Here is a 19,874-nt window from a genome sequence, read left to right as displayed (position 1 = left end):
GCCAACCGGTTCGATAATTTGTACCACAGGGTTACTAAATTGGATTTCAATAAATTTCAAGCCTATAAAAAAACTAGGGCAAAATAATATACTATACATTTTTAACAAATTAGGAAACGAAAAGTAACAGTAGTTAATAACATAGACAATCGATATTGTTTTAGACGTTATCACGATTTTGAGTACAAGTTTTGTAATTCCAATTATCGTAACGCACACTTGTACCTAATCTACTTTGCCAGTCTTTTGCTTTCATTTATTGTTAGTCAAACATAACTACGCTATTATAACTTCAAAATATGATTTACTAAAAAAAATTTCAAAATCCTTTGGTAAAGTTCCATACAACTTGATGTGGTACAATTTAGCCGAATAGGTGATAGTGCTTTTAAAAAATCGGTAAAAAATATAGCTTATAAATACCGAAAAATGTTTCAAATAATTGTAATCCACACTAATTTACGCTTCTAAATAATATATTAGAAACACCCTGTGATTAAATTTAACAAAATTACAAACTAAACATGTATTGTCAAAAGTTACTTGAAAACAATGAAAAAATACTTTTCAAAATAAAACACACGTGTTTGTTGTCACGGCAAAAACCACATGGCGGATATTAATTGATTTTAGTTGTGTATCGCTGAGTGTTGCAATTACAGACATTCAATAAATACTTTACGAAATATGAGGGTGGTACAATTTACCCGGCGGTACAATATACCGAACTCTCCCCTATATTTCCGAAAAGTTTTTTACGCATTATGAATCTCCAATAAAAAACATTCAGTCAAGTTGAGATCCCCTTTTTTTGAAGTCGGGTAATAATTAACTTGATAGTAACTAAAATTAAAATAGAAGCATAGAGTCAAGCATGTCATTGATTGAATTTCAATATTTGCACCAAATATTGGCTAAAATTCAATATTACATGTAGATTCATAATACGAGTGTAATCAATTCATAGTTATTGATACGAATACTAGCCGTCAGTGCACCTCTTAACACGTCATGTAAACACGCATAATAAATCAATTTCATAATAATTAGTACTCATAAATCAAACCTAGCAATGTACCAGTCAACCTTTATTACAGAAGAACAGCCATTATTAATTCTTTCGTTTTACTGCAAATATTTAAAGATCATTTACACGCGAAGATGTAGTGTTGTCCTCGTAAGATTTATCAATATCGATATTCATCGATATTTAACTTTCATGATGTTTAAAAAATGAAACAAAAGCTTTGCGTACCTATGTTGAACAAATCGAAAAAATTATACTATGTAGGTACTTTAATACACTCAACATCAAATAAACCGCACCTTCCGCGACGCGAACTTTAAAGATTTTCTTCTGACACAATCATGGTACCCCAACAATATTGGTTTTATTTGAAAGCCCAATAAATATCCTTAAAGAAAAATACATTTCATTTCTAAATAAATGATTAACATATACCATAAATGTGACTTGAAAATAGACCTCACTTTGAGCTCACCTCTGGGATCAATTAGACCAATTTTTATGGTTATAAAACCAAATAAAGATCTTACGTGTCCTCTTTAACAGATGGATAGCGATTAATCCCAACTTAACAGTATTATAGTCATAAAAAATGGCTATAGCGTAACTACCTATTTTTTGAAGAAGTGACTCTGGATCCTTGTAAAGACACATTTTTGGGGTAAAAACCTTTCCTTTAATGAAATTAAGTTTAGAACTAGGCTTTCAAATGGTACCAATGTTGGTGGGAAGTGGGCATGCATACGTTTGATAAGTGCTTGTCGCGGGAGGTGCGATTTATTTGATGCCGAGTGTAGTTCAATAAAAACCAGTAAAGTGCAAGTAATTCTCGCGTAGGCCGCAGTGTTCCATCCATATCATCAAAACTAATGATTGTGTGTGTTATTACAATAGAGCATTTTTTCCTTCCGTTTGTTTATTTTTTTAACTAGATATCTATTTTTCTTGATAAAATTATACACAATTCTTTTAAATAATAGGAAAAATAATAAATATAGAATTTTATAACACATGTAAAGGGTTTCGATATTTTTCGAAAGAAAACAACTTACGCAGACGAGGCGAAAAAACTACTGGCCATTTATTTATTCTTTAAAGGTGTCTGAGAAAAGTAATGGTTTCAGACACTAATTTTGTTTTCTAGACTTTGATTAATGTAGGTTATTAGTTACTTTTGTGTTATTCAATTTATGCAGGTGCCTACGAATGAATTTAAGTAAACGAGCTAAGAGGATAATTGATTTAAGGAACATATTTTTATTTACTTTTGTATTTCTTCCATTTGACTTAAAAAGGAACATAATATTCAGATAGCAATATTATGTCAAAATATACTTCCTGACAAAATATTGTAATTATTGTAGAGTTACAAAACAAATTTATAATTTTTCCCAAGTACTCAGTATCAACCACCATTAATTTAATCTCGTTTCTCCTTTTTCAAAAATAAACAAACGCTAAAACAGTATTAGAAAAACATATCAAGCGACTACTTCTTGTGGACTAAGATAAATCCATCTTGATACATCCAAGGCAGATTTGCTTAGCTCAGTGATTCCCAACCTTTTCTAGACTAAGGTAGGTACCACTTTGATTTCGTTATTGATCGCAAGGACCATACTATAAAAAAAATCAGTTCATAAAGTGACACACATTTTTGAGCCTGCATTCTTCTGTACAAGTTCTGTAATCCTACGACTAATATTACTTACTATTTATTCTCATGACACGTGAAAGTCTATCGCTCGCGAAATTTAAAAGCGTTCACGGACCATATTTCAAGTTTCAACTCCTGCGGACCACTGGTTGGGAACCCCTGGCTTAACTACTTGCCTTTTTTGGCAAATGGCGCAAAAATAAAGCAAGCCGTGTGAATTACTAATGCTCTTCGGTTGGAATGTTTCGCTTTTACTTTTACTCATTTATAAATAAGCCTGCTAAAATGGCAGAAATTAAACATTTTAGCACATTTTGAGATCAGAGATAAGCCCTTTTGCATTTTATTTGCGAGAAAAAGTATGAATGGGAATTTATCGACCATGACTTTTTACTTAACTACATAAATGGGTAAAGATACAAATTGTATTTACCTTGCGTTTTGATGGCAGGCAACAAATGATCGGGCGTTGACGTTGATGGTGTACCTGAAAAAATAATAAACACCTTATTAATTTCAAAAATTTAATTATTAAAGAACTATGTAGTTCGCACAACTACTTAGTACAACTAGTAAGATGCTTTAAGTAATGTACGAATAAACGAAGCTCAATATTTACTGGTGTCTACTCCTATTAAGAATGCAATATTCAAAATACATTACCTAACAAGGCGCCATCAATAACAAAATGGATAACATACAAACACTACGGACTTTCAATTTCAGGGTTTCCGTTCAAAATATATGCAGACCATACATCAAAACCTTATTAGAATTTTAGTATCATTTGTAAGGCAATGTTATGGCTTGCAAATAACGCATTGGATTATGAAAGGCAACCTTTAACATACGTCATATTTCATACATAATGTTATATTATGAAAAAGATTACTAAATCAAATTGACTGTTCACGATCCTTTACAACTTTACAAAGTACCACTTTTAACTTTCTGTGTAGAAAGTAGAAAATTCGTGAAATGAGTTTTTTCAAATTGGATCGAATCAAATCTTTTTTCTTTACACTACTTACTGTAGAAGACAAGTGTGTTGTAGCCAACACATTAAAAAATCCCAACTCTCGTGTAAGATGCGTGTAAATACGAACAACAAGCATCGGCATGTATGTGCATCAATCACCCGGACAAGCTGTTTACATGGTCAAATTAACTGAGCGACTGTCAAAGATGCGAGTTGGCGCCCTGCGGACACTCGGGGTAGGGGTGTCAAATCACTTGTCGATAATCTAATTACTAGCTTTTTTTATTTGATTTTTGATTTTTTTTTAACAATGATTATAGTTTCAATGTAAAACGTTGCCCATGATTTTTGGTAACACTGATTTTATGTTACTTTTTTTGTATTTGTAAAGTTACTTACGCATTGTAATTTTTATTTTTTTGTAACATTACTACACATCACATTGTAACGTTTGTGTCCAATTGACATTCTACTTTTCGACATTGTCTTACTTTGGCTTGGAATCAGATGTTTCGGCTAGTTTTTACGTACTTAAGTTTGTAGAGTCCAGTTAGCGAAGTGCCTAATATTTTCCTTTAAATAAAAGAGTACCATTGCTCAAATCAAAGTTCGTGTGAGTGAAGACTTAAAATAATTTTATTTTAACGACGTACTTAATTGCGACAACCTTGCTTGTCGAGCATTTGATTTATTAAGCGTATTTACTCGCGCATCATTTGCAGCAGATAGGATCGGCATTTTTTGCATTCAATAGAACCGCTAACTATGTTAATTTGACCGATCGTGAGACTGTCAGCACTGGGCATGGTAATTGCTTACTTATTTTTATTATTAGCTGGATTATGCCAAAGGCGTCCTTAATTTGAAAGTGAGAAATTTTAGTTTTCTTTGAACTTCAGAATTGACGGGTGACAGTACAATAGCTGTGTCTGAGTGCAATTTAATTAAAAAAAAGATTATGCTGGCGACTCAACTTCTAATGAGTATGATTTTTAGAATAATATTTTTACAGGCATTTAAACAAAAAATTACCGCCACTTTAAACTTCCGATCAATGGGACCGATAATGTTTTTTTGTTCTTCCTCACTCAGAGGTAGCTAGCTAACTACGTTACTACTACTGCTACTAACTAAACTAATTACTTAGGTTCGTTCGTTTCAATTTTAACTAATTGAGATCCACGGCTGGACTAAGGATTTCTACAACGACCGATCCACTGTGCTTCTCGCATCCAGGTGCTTCCCGCGACCTTCACTAGATCGTCGGTCCTCCGAGTTCAGATCTCCTCATTTCTGATTCGATCACGCAGGGAAACTCCGAGTAGAAAGTACCTACTTCTAAATAAGATAAAATATAAAAAGAAAGTGGAGCTCGCGTTAGGAAAATCTATTTAACTAATACATATTAAAATGTATTGAGTAACTTTTTCTACTATCTTTAGAATAAATCTGATCCTAAAATGGCCACTTTGACCATAACAACTTTTTAAAATCTAAGAGATTCTAATATAGGTAAAATTTTGCAGATAAGAAATATATTGAAAAGGCCAATTAAACGAAAACTTTTTATTTAATGGCCTTTTTCAGAAGATAAATCCATTTGTGGCTATAGCTTGCTCATGTTAACCCCCTTAAATCTTTTTACTCGACTATACTATACATGGCTATTGATTTTATTTCAAGATTTCTAACTGCTCTTATGTTATTCTAAGTTTTTGCTATTTGTGAATGATCTAGATTTTTATAATAATATTTTTTTATTTAATTGTTTCTCTCACACACAAATTAATAACATCGATATAATTTGTGTAAGTTCCAATCAATTTCAAATTAAGTTGTTGGTTTTTAATTTAATCAGTGACTAATTACTAAATTCAACTAATTAGGTTATAAAATATTACCTCAAAAACGATGTTAATATAATATCTAGCATGGTCACGCCATGGGAAAATGTAGTTTTACCTTGTAAATAACACAACTAAAAAGTTCTTTTTAATTTCTTGCGTGTTTAAAAAACTGTTTCTTTTTCGCTTAACCAAATTACCCACTTAAGGTCTGAAAATTAAATTAAATATTTAATATCTGCCCCCGTTGATGGCCATGCGTGCAAGTTGAAACACGTTAATCTTTAATAGCGGTATAGAGTTCAATTATTTATTGATAAGTTGTAATTAATTGATAGTCTTGAAGGGATACTTATCGTGCCTTTTCGAGTAAATTAATTTGCTGACACCAGAACATGGATATATCAAAAAACTTCAAAATTCCTAGACGAATTTTGTACCTTAATAAATAAACACATGAGGTTCAAAATCCATTAATTTACCTCGTCGTTTTTTGGAAGGTTAATCAGCTGTCGGCCTTACTAACTACACCTAGCCTATAATGTGTTTTAAAGGATACAATCTGAAGCAATACAATTTTTATTGCTCCTACTTAAGCTTTTAAATATAATGGCGTAAATAGGTCACTTTAACCTTTTGTGATAAAAATCATATTATTATTTCAGTCCATTATATTTAAATTTCCAATATCGTCCAACTTTAACTACCTTTTGAATAAAAAATATATTAAATAAGTTAATAATTCATGTGTGTATTTATTTAAAAATACATACACGATTAAGACAAGTAGTTATCTCTATTTATTTATGTACTTATTTTTACTTTCTTGGGTCTGATCATGTGTTAACCCATTTAGACCTACCGTACCCTATGTGGTACAGTATCTTTTTGAAAATATTTTGAAATACCAAACTGTCTTTAAGTTTTAAAAATGATGGTGACAGTAAGCTTAAAGTGATTATTTTACATAAAAATATTTAAAAATACGTTTTAACAAGTGGTTTTGGAAATATTTATGAAATCCCTCGACAGAAAATAAAAAAAATATTTACAATGTATTCAAGAAGGTATATTTCTTATTATTTATGGTAAATTATATTATTTATCAATTTTATTTCAAAAATAGAGTACAATAGATATCATGAATACTAATAAAATATTATTGAGATTATTTTTAAACGGTTTATTTCAGTCTAAAATAGGTGTACCGTATAAGGTACAGTAGGTCTATGCATGAGCAAATCATGCGAGAAAATATAATTTATTTTTTATTATTATTATTTGTTTTAGGCTATTGATGCTTCACTATATTGACACAACTCATGAAAAATTTGGCAATTTCAGCAAACATAAAGCAATTTTGGTATTTTTCTACTGCTGTCTTGTCAGATGACCGCTAATGATGATCAAACTGACGAAGATGCAGGCGATAAAGATAGTTTCAATGTAATTAATTACCCTCAGAGTTTTCTTCGATGGATTTGCTGAATTTCCATCGTCGTGTTTCTAAATGCGATTACAAATAGCACTAAACGTAACAAGTCAGAAGAAGCTAAGTCTTCTTCAGCTATCCTCACTAACTTCGGAGATAGTAGGAAAAAAGAACCAAACGTGGTTAGTATCACAGAAAACGTCTTACAAGATGTGCCAAATATAAAACGTCTTACAAGATGTGCCAAATATGATACTGGTGATTATGTGATTTTATTTTTAATTTATATCATACATAAATCAATAAAAACTTTGTTTGAACAACGAGTATGTTTTGCATGCTTATAGACCTACTGTACCCTATATGGTACGGGCTCCCCATGGCCCCCTATTTATGGATTATTTTTTTAAATATTTTTTTCATGATTTTTATGCTTCCCTTTGAATGTTTTTGATGAAAAATCAAATTTTATTTACAAAAATAATTATCGGTCTAAATGGGTTAATATTCAGAAGTAATTAAGTTTATTTTATTGGAATATCACTGTTTATTGTATCTTTCAACATAAGTTGATTTTACCAAAAATGGGAGAAGTTATTTCAATTACTGTACCGTAACCAATCAATAATCAAACGTACTCTTATAATATAAATGGGTACCTACTTACTTATCTTTAAAAATTCAAAACGAATAATCGTATTTCATTCTTGAATTCATTAAGTAGTCGATATTTATGGGCTATCGACGTATCTACATCACTAGTTTTAAAGGTTTGTAGTCGGACTCGTTGAGAGGATCCCTACTTAATTAATAGTGAACACATTTATGAACTACATTTTACCCTTTTGAAAAGAGTTTTTATGCCTTTGCCATTTCAAGGCACAAAAATGAGCATGATTCTGTATAGTAACAGCTAATTAGCAACTTAGGCACCTATAATTTTATGATAAGCAAATAACATACAATTCTGTCCCTTATTTTGTATGGGAAAAGGATTCATTGTGAAATTAAGTCATCCTAGCTAAAACGAATTTTGACATGGATATGTGAAAAGGTAAATGGTTCTTAATTATTTTAAAAGCGACGTCAATGAAAATGATTTAAACTTAGTGACTTTGCAATGATGATGCGTATTCACGTATTCAGATGGGTTTTAATTGAATATCCTAAGAGCCCTATCTCCTAGAGCCAAATATTTGTCTCTAAGCGCTCTGGTAGAGCAAAAAAATTAATAATAAGAAATGTTAAGAGCAAATTTATTGACGATTTGCATTGCAAGTTACTAATTTTAATTATCCCAGACAAATAAATATTATTTTTGATATTTGACACCATAGCCACCAAACAAAATGCTATCTATCTAAAGGTTATCTGTTATGACTATGAGTTTGGTTGCCAAACTAATTCGTTGCCAGCAACCGAAACTCTTGCTACAATTTAGAAGTTAAAGATGACTAGTGGCGCTACCATGGTGCCATAATAAGATAGGGCCCTTAGAGGACCTTTGACAGTTGCCATTTTCATCCTTGTTACTATTCATCATCATCATCAATTTCAGCCATAGGACGTCCACTGCTGAACATAGGTACCTATCCCCCAATGATTTCCACAATGGCCGGTTGGTGGCGGCCTGAATCCAGCGCCTTCCTGCTACCTTTATGAGATCGTCGGTCCACCTTGTTGGTGGATGTCCCACGCTGCGCTTTCCGGTACATGGCCTCCACTCCAGAACCTTGCTGCCTCAACAGCCGTCAGTTCTGCGTACTTTGTGCCCTTCCCATTTGTTACATATTACATACCACTTTTTCAAGATTCCGTAAAATTGCTTGTTGAAGTGCTTGGACTCCTACCTAATTATGTTGTCTTGTTAAAGAACCACGTGTTATCAGGCTGATATGATAAACGATCACTGCGCAATCGTTTTTAATGTAGAGACGATAGCACATCAAGGTATACACTGTGGCATCTTATGTACTTGTATTACAGTCGATTTTGCAATAAATTTTAGTTGATGTGCTGTTGAAAGCAAAAAATACCAGTTCTTCGGTCAGAATCACGGTTTAATTGACTGCTGGTGTTGTCTGATATAAATTGATGTTGCCTCAACACTAAGGGACGCGCCTTGCTCTATATGGCTCGGAGGAAGAATGGTTTCCGCAACTGTCTAATTGAATATGAATAAGACGTGCGCGTGCGCTTCGAAATATAACTGCGACTTTCTAACTAAAAGGAGCGAGATTGTTTTTTTAATAAATAATAATGAATAAAATGGTGATTATTATTGGTGTTATTTATGGTGTTTAGATAGTGGCATTGCTTGGACTACTTCTTCTAATTGTTAAATTTCCATAGGTTTCTGCCTATCTTATCTCTTAGTTTCCTTTTCATATTACTATGTAAGTAATCCATTTTTTGCTCGCCACTCCTATGGAAAGCGATGATTGCAAACTTCATCATTAGGAAAGTTGCATTTACACTTGACGATTATTGGTTTATTTCGTGATAAATCAAATTACACTTCCCCCAAACTTTGTAGTAGATCTCGCTGTAAATGCTTTATTTATCAATTCTGCACTAAGCGAAAATATAGGTACCAAGGCACTTAATCACAGTTATGTTTCCTTTATTAGTTGCTTTTACCACTGTTACTATCTCCTGATAGTCAAAGATATTCTTACCGATAGTGTTCGAAGCTTTTAACGCACATGTCATGTTTATGTAATGCCTTTGGGACAAAGTCTATGGTGGCAGCGCAGATACAAGTAGATAATTCCAGTCTCTGCTTGTGTGCATGTGAACCATGAGAATGCTGTAGCAGTCTTTCAAGAAAATTGGTTGTGCTTAAGCTACACCTTTAGCTGTAGCTGTATAAGTATTGCTCTGCTTTTCTCTTTAGATCATAATTCTAGGTTTTGAAGGACAATTTAATGTGATTTAACGAGATGTTTAAATCTAATCTAATAGCTCTATAAGTCGTAGCCTGTAAATCCTGCTCAGTTAACCGCAGTCAGCTCACCATTATCTTAATCGCCTTCGTGGGTTGTCTTTATAAACCATGCAATTTTTCTGCTAACCATATTTAATCCGTTCTTGATGAATTTCCTTACCCGATTTGTCGTTTTAATATTAAGTTAAGTTATAAATAAATATAGGCTTGTACTTCAATTGATGTAGTCGTTATCTAATCACTATGTCTATTTATGGTCTAATATGACCGTTAAATACTAATAATTATTAGTAGGAGGAACTCTTGAGAACATTTACTGGAAATTCGTCTTTATTTCTACTTTACTGTATTCTTGTACCTACTGATTTTTTTTTCAATTAATAATACCTAAACGGAGATTTTTTATTTCCCATTTATTAACCACCACGTGATTTGTAAAAGGATGTAACTTATTTTTCACTCTTGCGATCTTTTATAAAGAGTTAAAATCTTTGGCGGTATTTTTGTAATAAATTCCTTAAAAACTCAACTCTTTCATTAACTTAAAATACATTTATTACCGTCAACTAATTACGCTGATTATGTTACTAATTATTTTCAATACATAAAAATTATAAATAAAATATTATTTAGGCGTTGGAAGTAATTAATAATGTGGTATTGTCGATTAGTTAATTATGTACCAGGTTTTAGTTTATTAAATTATAAAAAAATGACTTCCTCTCTCTTCAAATGATAATTTTCTTAATTGCTTATTGAGTGTCTCAATTAAGTAAATTAGAATTATTATCTACGAGTAATACGAGTAAATTTAGTGAGTTCTTACACGTGTCACTTAATTTAGTAAATGCTCAATCTTATCTTCATTTAAAGACATAATTTACTATGTTGAAAATGTACATCAAACGTTAATAATGTGGTATTGTCGATTACTTAATTATGTACCGTTTAGTTGATTAAATTATAAAAAACAACTTCCTGTCTCTTCAAATGATAATTTTATTAATTGCTTATTGAGCGCCTCAATTAAGTAAATTAGGATTATCTACGAGTATATTTAGTGAGTTCTAAGACGTGTCACTTAATTTAGTAAATGTTAAATCATGTCTTCATTTATAGACATAATTAGTCGGCCGTTTGGTGTAGTGGTTCGAAACGGACAACTATTCCGGAGGTAGCGGGTTCGATTCCCGCACAGTACAAACATTTGTGTGCATGAACATATTTGTTTGTATTGGACTGGGTGTTTTCTATGTATAATAAGTATGTATTTACAAAAAAAAAAGTATTTAAGTATGTTTATATCCGTTGTCTAGTACCCATAGTACAAGCTTTGCTTAGTTTGGGACTAGAAGCGCAGTGTAAAATGTCCAAGGATATTTATTTAATTTACTATGCTGATAATAATAATATGTTCACGTCAGTATATACAGTTTGTTGAAAAATAGCACGTATTGCAACTGCATTAAGACATCACAATGTTTAGTTTGATGCGCCATAGTCCGTACGAATAGCTACTGTCATCTATCTTGAGGTCATCAGTTCAACGAGCTTTATAGCCTTATACTATCTTTGCCGAGACGTGAACTCTACTAAGAACCCGTTTGCTCTACCTTTCATCAATAAAATTAACTTAACTTTAGCTTGTTACATTTATGCAAAGTATACAAGATTTCCAGTACTTTATAATAATGTAAATATTAATACTGGTATACTTTGTAAAAGTCATGAAAGTTATTAGTTTTCTACTGATAATTAGCCTTTTAAAAAGCGCTTTTACACCACAGTATTACTTTAACCCTATCACTGCTTCGGGTTAATAAAAAGCCAGTGCTGAAAAGAAAAGAAGCAGCGCGAGAAACTCAGTCACTACACTATTGTAGCCCTCTTTTTCAAGGGTTTATAGGTACTTGTGTCTTATAAAACACAACAAAGTCGACGACTGGTGACGGTCGTGACCTTCACCTCGATCCTTCCCGTGAGATGTGCCTGGATGCGGACAGCTTAGGACCAGTCCTTTGAGTAGGCCTTTGTACAGCAGTGGACGTCATTTGGCTCAAACGAACGAATAGGTATACCTACCTCGGATTACAAAAGTTAGTTTTAATATTTAATTTTCGCCAAATTAGATCGAAACGCATCGTAGCCTTAGAAACTGGCTCCATTACTAGAAAATGAAAGTAAATATACATTTTGCACATGATTCCGCAAATTACACCTACTTTTTATGCCAAATAAATGTAGATTAGATTAGCAATTTAAGTTAAATTATGGTTTGAAAGTAAAATTTTGAAGTTAAGTTTAAATGAAACTCATTTTGAGCCATAAAAGAAAAATATGATGTAACTGACGTAAATGTGTTTTACTGCATAACATGATTTTATGCTAAAGCATCTTTCGCATATTTTAGTGAAAAATTTCCATTTTATAGGCTCGGAGAAACTGATGCATACTGTAACTGAGACAATAAAGGCAATTTATGGTTGTGGAGTAATTGAGAATAATAAAATGTTGAATGTAATTAGAAATTAACAATGGACGTTTATTAACGACAAGTAATCAATCAAAATATTTTATTATCAACCAAATTAAATAAGAATGTCAATCAAGGTACAGTTGAGTTCAATATTTTAGCGTTCTACAATGCCGGTATGTTTCTTTTTGAGATAAGACATGATCTCTTTCAAAAGATAGATACTGCAATCTCAAATAAGATGTAGGACTAAGCAGTGAGTTGAAACGTAGCGACGATCACAATAGATCGAAACCGGTCGCAATAGTACTAGTTACTATGACTCTTTTGAACTAGAATAGCTGGGCATATAATTATTGTAATACAAACAAAAAGTTTGCTAAAGTTGTACTGACATATACAACTCTCTTACTGACTTACAGTAATACAGCGATGCCCATTCATAAATTACACGTTATGAACCCTTAAAGCCGACTATGGCCATAACAGGACCACTTTACCAGGTTAATCGATTACGCCCCAACTGGATTCGATCATCGGACACATTTTATATCGATGACATAATACAGATGACATCTCGAGAACCGTTACAAAGTTCAACGACACTCGAAATAATCCGCGTTCACTTGCATTAGATGCAATGTACGATTCCGTTTTGTCTCAGAACAAACTGTATTATCAAAATGACATGGATGATTCGGCTATTTTGTATTTTTTTAATGAGCCACTTAACTTGTCCATAGGTTGGGAAAAACAAACAGCTCATAAGAAATCGGTGGCGCTTAGTCGTATATGTTTGTTTTTGGATGTAAATAGTGTGATTATTCTAACTTGATAAAGGGGTCTACTTTGGTACTAGCCGAAAGATGTGAGTTGCGAGTTACTCTGAATCCTAATTTGTATAACTACTATTATGATGATGCTCAATTAAAATAGAGGTTACAACTTTAAAAATAATAAGTACTATCTGTAACAATAAACTTACTTGCCATTACACGCCTGAACATCTGAGAGTCTAATCCATTCTTATTATTGGCTCTACAAAATCTTTTACTGACCTGTTACTGAATCTATAAACCAACTAGCGTAAAATTTAGTGTCACAGATCGGCATAAATTATAGCCTATTATGGTAATCTGGGTTACAAACAATAACATTGTACAGTTTCAACAAAATCAGTTCAGTAGTTTTTGCGTGAAAGAGTAACAAACATCTAGACATCCAGACATCATGACATCCAAACTTTCGCATTTATAATATTAGTAGGATATCTGTAACAATAAGCTTACTTGCCATTACATGGCTGAAAAAGCTAGATAGTCTAATCCATTATTGTTATTGCTCTACAAAATCATGTTTTTACTGACCTGTTGAATCTATAAACCAATGAGTATACTGAACCGTTTAGGCTGTGTACTTTCTCATAAGAATGTCGGTTACGACATAAAGTCACTAATGAAAATAATACAGGTTGTTTTAAAGTGATGGGATCGATGTAATGACACGTCGCGATGGGAAGGCGATTAAACTGTTGGATTATGATAATTTGTTTGACATGCCCATTACAAGATGTTATAATACATCTTCTTTACGATGGTAATTTGCCATGTTGAATTAATTTTTGGTATTTTAATGTCGTGTTCTATATGGAGAACCTATTATGTAGGGCAAAGGACACCAAGTTAGTAGACTTATTGATAAGCTGTCAAAATAAGACTTTCCTATGGATTTTGTATGGCAAAGAGGACTATCATAATTGACTGACAATTAAAAAGACTGGAATTTTACCACTAATGGAAAATTAACTCGGTTTTCAATGCTAGAATAACATAGAATAGAAACGCTTTCTGAAAATTTCTTGGAAGTATTGGTTATTGGTCAACTACCCAATTATTGGCGACATAGGAGTTGTCGAAAGGTTATCAATTTTATTTGTATAGTTTCCGTTTCCTAAACTCCTTGCAGATACGTGTTAAAGTGTTCTACTTTCCACTTCTTAATTAATAACAGTATTTTGTACAAATTAAAATGGAAATCTATAAAAATTTGGTCTCGTTAGTAAGCTTCTTTGTACACCATTTAAAAAAAAAGTTTATGTGCCAATACGCATGTTTCCCCAGACTCTACTATTATCGCAAACCAAGTATGATAATAATAAAAGATAATATAAATACCTACCCATAAATCATAAAAACGATTGAAGAGCTGAAAAACCTTCGTACCAATAGTTGAAAGTGAAATAAGTGATTAAGATCATAGAGAATAGAGGCAGCTAGTAAACGTCAGTCTTATTTATTATGATTCAGACTGTCACATTTTTGTACAGTCAGCCACACTAGATTAATCATTTTTGTTGCATGATCGCACTTAACACAACTACATAAAATCCCAGTGTTTACGTTGACTTGCCGTATGTACGGGGAGACCAAGGAGAGTTATAATAAAAGTGAGCTGTCACAAAACCAATTCTCTGCGCCTATGACAGTTCTTCTTTTTCTTCGTCGCTACACTGGCTAGAGTGGTCGTGGTCGTAACACCCGGTCCAGTGGCAAGTCTCACAATCCGTCGCCATTCTTCCCGCTCTGTAGCCTTTCTTGTGCACTCGTGGAGTGGACCATTTAGTGCGGTTTTGACCTGGTCAGTTCAGCGCATGGGCGACCTGCTTATGACAGTTAGCAAGTTGAAAATTTCACGCAAACTGTGGAGTGTCGAAAGAGTAACGAATTCGTGAAGCTGCTAACTCGATAAAGTAGTCTCGATAGGTTCAGAAAAATTGACTTTGTTCCAACCACAGATCACAGAAACTAAAGCGAGATGTGATAAGGTGGCGGGGCCGGTGTCGCAGCAATATGCCCAAAAACAGAACACATTGCTCGTGACAGCAATGATGACAGCAGCGACATCATAATGTAAACAGTTTACATTGCTTGCGTAGTACTAAAGATTATTCGAACGTACTCAACGTACTGATACCGCAGTGGATAATGAGCACATATTTTTATTACTTTGTGTGTGTGTGAATTTTTAATGACACTGAGTTTCGAACACAGCGCATTAGATAGCATCTCTCTACTCTATGGTTCCAAACCATCTCTATTTACAACTCTCCTAGGTCTCCCCTACGTTAAACTTGACATTGAATCATTACCCAACTCTCCAAATTGTTCTAGCGCGGTAAAACAATTATATCAAAAGATTAACGGTCCCGATAAAGAATTACATAACTTGAAAATATTGATGGTTATAAAGATAAAGCTGCACTGAACACTTCAAAGAACGGATTATAATCTTCGGCTATAAAACTGGTTCAAGTTTAATTGACGTGAAAGAGTTACAAAACACTTCAATATACTGCACTATTTTGTCGTTGGATGTTTTTAATTAGACGTTTTATGATTTAAATGGTGGTCTAAATTAACACAAAGATATTATGCTTTGTTTCGAGACGTGGAATTAATTTCATTACGCCAAAATAGTTCGAATTGCTTGCATTGACTTGTTCGTTTACAGAAATCCTCATTTCTGATTCGATCTCGTAAAGAAATACCGAGCTTAGCCCTCACATATTTGAGCTTCTTTATAAGGCCTATAGTTGTCATATTTGTATAAAAAATCACCATTCGAAATAGGGACTTATGCTTATTAAAATTAGACCATCAAAAGCTTCAATTAAACTAAATCGAAATCTAAGCTTCGCTCTGTAATAAACATCTCTACATTCGCATTTTGGTATTCAAAAGCACAAAAAATTTAAAATAAGCAGTAAGTAAACCTATCTACTGATTTTCTACCTGAGTACTAGCATAATTGTTACAAAAGAACTATTATTTAATGAAACGATGATACTGTTGAAACTTATCGACAGCAGTTTAGTGTTGTCACGTGCTTGTGAACTGTCGATACTCATGTCGATTTTTAGTTGTATTTCGAGGCAAAAAAATGGCAGTCGACTTAGTCGGAAATATAGTCGGTGTATAAAAAAAATTATTATCTTAATTTAATAGGAAGTTTACATATTATTTAATCATTTGTTTTGGGAAGTAAGCTATGGGTTTATCAAAATAAATTCTATTTTTGACTTAGATCAATCCTTAATTACATTTCCTTTTAAACGTCTCTACGATAATTAAAGACATCCATATTTCCAAAACATCGACATCACATAAACATCACTTAATACGGTAATACACATCCAAGTGAAAGCGAATCTGTTCAAAAATTCAAATAAAAAAGTCTTACAATCGTAACATAACCGACACTCCGGCAGTGCGACCTCTCTGTCGGACAGCCGTGACAATCGAGTTAGCTTTTTTACCTCTTTTTTATTGAATTACAATGAAGTACACACTTTTTAGTCGAAGAAAGTGGTCGTAAAACTATAATTATGTTAGGGAGCTTTTGTTGGACGACACGGTTGATGTTCATAATAGAGATAGCAGTCAAGTATAATTATCTTTGCGTGCGAGCAATTTGCAAATTTAATTGCATTCGTTCAACGTCAATTAAATTATTTCGATTTTGAGGAAGCTCAGCGATCGCGAGGTTGCATGATTTAGTTTTTTTTTAATCAACACGAGATTTTTAGTGACAAGTCTGTCGTGGATATGATTTAAATTTTTAATTGGCAGGTTCCTATAACCAAAAAAAAATAACACATTCTCTACTCAGGCAGGTACGAGTATTTCGCACAAAGTTTGTCCGGTAGTCTACGTCCATGTTATTGTGTTTATAAAATTTGTACCTTTTGCTCAATTGCCTTTGCGAAAATCATTCAAAATGATTGTCTTCGAAGAAAGGAGAAAGGGGAATATGGTTTTCTCTAAAATTTCTCCCGGGTAAATCCCGATATGTGGGTAAATATGAGCAGGTACTTTATGACTCACGATAATCGGTTCAACGACCGAAGGCAATTAGGTGATATCATACATACCTTCTCCAACTTTCTTTAATGTAAAAGTAGCTAAATGGTCTAAAAATGTGGTCATTTATTTTGTTTTTAGCATTTCATGCTAACAATGTACACGCTCTAAATGCATTCAAAACACTAAAAATACACAATTACTTCCTTGGACAATTGAAAAAATTTACGTAATATGAATGCAGTTGCAGGCATGTTAAAGAAAAATCTACGATTTTTTTTCAACACTCCACAATATCTAAAAGTTTTTATTAGGTAGTTTTCATCGACTAAATATAACTTTAAACGTATACTTACGACCTACCCCACACTGTAACACATTGGTACACATTTTAAAATATTTATAACCCATAACGGTAGTAAAAGCGATCCTAGGTAGTTAGAGCTAAAGCAAAATGGTTTTATTGGAATTTAAGGTAAATGGTATGCAAGCACCGAGACTAAAAAACCAAAGAGATAAAAAAACTGATAAATAAATAGAAAAAGCATTCGTCCTCTCGCGCAAGCGTAATTCTTGAATTGTATGTTTTGTACAATACATGTCATATACAGTAAGGTCACTTTTACTATAAACAACAACGTAATTTTGCATGCTTAGGCTGAGTTGCACCATTACTTTAACTTTAATAAACGTCAAAAATCTGTCAAACTTCATACAAAAATCACCGGTTATCTTTATAGTTACGGTTGATGTTCAGTGGTGCAACTTAGCCTTAGAATATTTATGTCTTGGCCTCTGATAGATGTCGCCATTTACTTCGGTCTTGTGTGGTTTCACGCCATGGCAGTCATCTGCTCTAAGCTTGCGATGATCTGACCCACCGGCTGTCGACCTGTCGGCCTTCCGAGATATGCTTTATAATACAATCCTCTCAACATGGCCGCACTATTTCTTCGAGTACCTACCTCAGTTAACTATATTGTTTGCTATAAGTATGTCCTCAGTTCAGCTTCACCTTTGTAGATAGCAGCCATAAAACTTCCCATTTTCATTCTCGAGTATCCTCTAGCTTTCATCCGCCGCGTACTTGCGGCCAAAATATTTTTTGGAGGAGTAAATAGTGTTTAATTCCAACTGCATCTATTTCCATTATGCGACAGAATTAGCCTGTTTTATAGTGAGAAAACAGCCTGCGCTTAATTTTGCTAACCATACAAGATTACTTACTTTAGTTTAATGACGGAGCTTATTATATCGCGTAAATACAACTAGAATGGCAGTTAAGAACCGCTGTGTAAAAATGTTATAGAATCATATAATCATATTTTTGTGTTTTACGCAAATTTTATCTCATTTTTATATAGAGTCAAAGCCGTAAAGTAATGTTAGTTAAAACATTACATTATAGGTATGGAATTCAAATAAGTACTAAAGCGCACGTGATATTTCTTATTACTCGTAAATAATTGAGTTGAAGATTCTGCGGGAGGACCACTAAATAGAGTAAAATAATTTTAATAGGACATGTAGCCCTTGGTCTCCAATTTGCTTTAATTTGTTTACCCATTTCTTGATCATTATTTCAACAATCAAGCATCTGAATGCTTTCATGAAAACTCCTACCCTGTGGCCTTGGTTGGTTGGGTTTTTTATCAACAGAAGTCTGCCTACACAGTAGATGCAGCGGTGGGAACGAGAGGCGGGAATCAAATAGTCGCGTATAGTCTCTGGAAAACCATGTTATGGTAGATATTAGTGTGTTTAACTCATTGAATGGCGCTACCGAATCTCTAGTGCTTCTAATCATAGAGATATAGAGAGATGACAACTAATGGGCTGAGTTCTAAACTCAGTATTGCATTAGAAATTGACACATTAAAGTAAGCAAAATATGTGCTCATTATCCATTCGGTATCAGTACTCAACGTTCGAATAACCTTTAGTACTACGCTAGCAATGTAAACTGTTTAAATTATGACGTCTGCAGCAATGTGTTCTGTTTTTGGGCATATTGCTGCGACACGGGCCACGCCCCCTTGTCACATCTCCCTTTAGTTTCTGTGATCTGTGTTCTTAATACACTAATAAGGCAGTATTTTAGAATATAGCAACAATGTCCGAGCTATAAATAATTTAGCTCGGCGGGGCACAAGCAAGACGTCAAGCAAGTGGGTCGGGAGCGTGTCGCCAGCGGTCTCGTGCGCACGCGACGCTCTAATGTAGGGCTGCTATAATTTTGTACAAGATATTAAAAAAATATTGTAACATTTTCATGTGGCGGTAGAGAAAAAGCACAATGACTTAAATTTTTTAATTCTGTACAAACTGAGAGATTTTTTAAATGTTTACATAACTGCTTTTAAAAGATTAATCCAAGATTAGAGGAGTAAGTACGTTGTAAACGTTGGCTAAAGGAATGAAAAGTAGTGAAAGTTTTGCAGATGTTTCGGTTCTGAAAATTTTGTTTAGAAAACAAAAACCTTTACAATGCTGAAACTTCTTTTTTCCATCGTTGTTATTATACATTAACAAAAGAAATCTCGTTTCTGAAAGGATCGTCGTGTCGTTAATATAAAAAAAACCTAACTAAAGTAGCTAAATCCATCTGTATCCAATAACATGTATAGGTAGTTATAGTGAAAACTTTATAGAAATA

At 33.2% G+C, this 19,874-nt stretch overlaps 1 protein-coding gene across 1 annotated transcript in view; it reads right to left on the bottom strand.

The window, feature by feature from the left end:
• The window catches only part of LOC135075025 (uncharacterized), a 96,496-nt gene that overhangs the window by 65,439 nt on the left and 11,183 nt on the right, over window positions 1–19,874 (bottom strand). Inside the window, exon 2 of the mRNA XM_063969397.1 lies at window positions 3,118–3,171. The gene's annotated coding sequence lies outside the window, so the exon portion shown is untranslated. The remainder of the gene's footprint in view (window positions 1–3,117; window positions 3,172–19,874) is intronic.

The sequence above is a fragment of the Ostrinia nubilalis genome, chromosome 9, assembly GCF_963855985.1.
Source record: "Ostrinia nubilalis chromosome 9, ilOstNubi1.1, whole genome shotgun sequence".
Taxonomy (NCBI): domain Eukaryota; kingdom Metazoa; phylum Arthropoda; class Insecta; order Lepidoptera; family Crambidae; genus Ostrinia; species Ostrinia nubilalis.
The sequence above is the reverse complement of the archived record's forward strand: the minus strand, read 5'-3'. Positions and strand labels throughout refer to the sequence as shown.